Below are 1199 nucleotides of genomic sequence, written 5' to 3'. Positions count from 1 at the left end.
TGAATAGCATTATTTAGTGTGTTATTGTGTTATGTAGTAGTAGATAATAAGTTAATATATTATGTGTTTGTCTTTTTAATAATGTTTGTTGTGTGTATAATACTACTTGTTAGTGGTAAAGTGAGCTTCTGATGTAAAACATATTGAATTTCAATAATTTTGCATTTATGCATTTGTTGATTTTAAGATTAACGGCTTCAAAATTGTATTTTAATTTTTCACATTTTTGAACATTACTTTTTTAGATGTCTTTTTTGCACTATCTCCATATTTTGACTTTGAACCATCACCATCTATGTATTTCGTTTACATTTCCGGTGTGCAGGGCTTCTCACCATCACTGAGAAAAGACTCACCTCCGTGCTCTTGTTTTTTCTCACCTTCTTCTTCTGTGAGATTATCTGGTATTTGTTATAGATCACGCATATTAGTTTCATGTTGTGCGGCTGTTTCTTACGGTGTTGTAGGTTATTACAGTCAATATTGGTCTTTTTTTCCTTAGATTTTGGCTAATGTTAGAAACTACATCTCGTTGGGTTGAGTTAGAGTTTATTTGTCTTCCTCGTTGTTGGTTTGCCGTCGATAGTCTCTGCTGTTTTGGTTTTCAAGATCTGGCTTTGGTGATCTGGCTTTTGGTGGTTTGTTTTATAGTTCGAGGATGGCTCCACAGTTTGTTGAATTAATTTTGTCTCATTTTATCTCTTTGTTCTCTCATCTCGTTGTTCCTTCATCGCTGATCACGTCTCTGGTGGCTCTCCCTTTCGCCATATTTGCTACTCCAGGGTTGGATAGTGTTTTTCTCTATATATGCTTTGTGCGCTTGGAAGGTTGTTTATGGTCTCAAGCTTGAGCTCTTGTTTCTTGGTGGTTGGCTTCCGTTTTCCCTCACTCATGTTGTTTATTTTCTTCTCATGCTTCCTTTGGTGTAGGTGTGCGGAGTTAGTCTTTTGGATCTTTGGTTCCTTCTATTCAGAGCTTTGTGGTTTTTTGCTGGCATGAGTGTCTTGTATGTGTTTGTTTAGTTTGTGATGTGCTTCTTACCTCTTAGCTGGTGGTTGTGCTTCCGGTGCTTTAGGCATGCGTCTTCTTGTTTCGTGGTAACTTTGTTCTTCCGATGATTATTCTTTCTCTGACCCGTGTTTTTGGCTTTTTGCACTGGTGCTTGATCGCGATCCTTTATATTCTGGAGATTGTTTTGT

This window comes from Brassica oleracea, chromosome C5 (genome assembly GCF_000695525.1).
Source record: "Brassica oleracea var. oleracea cultivar TO1000 chromosome C5, BOL, whole genome shotgun sequence".
Lineage (NCBI taxonomy): Eukaryota > Viridiplantae > Streptophyta > Magnoliopsida > Brassicales > Brassicaceae > Brassica > Brassica oleracea.
Note: the sequence above shows the minus strand (reverse complement) of the source record.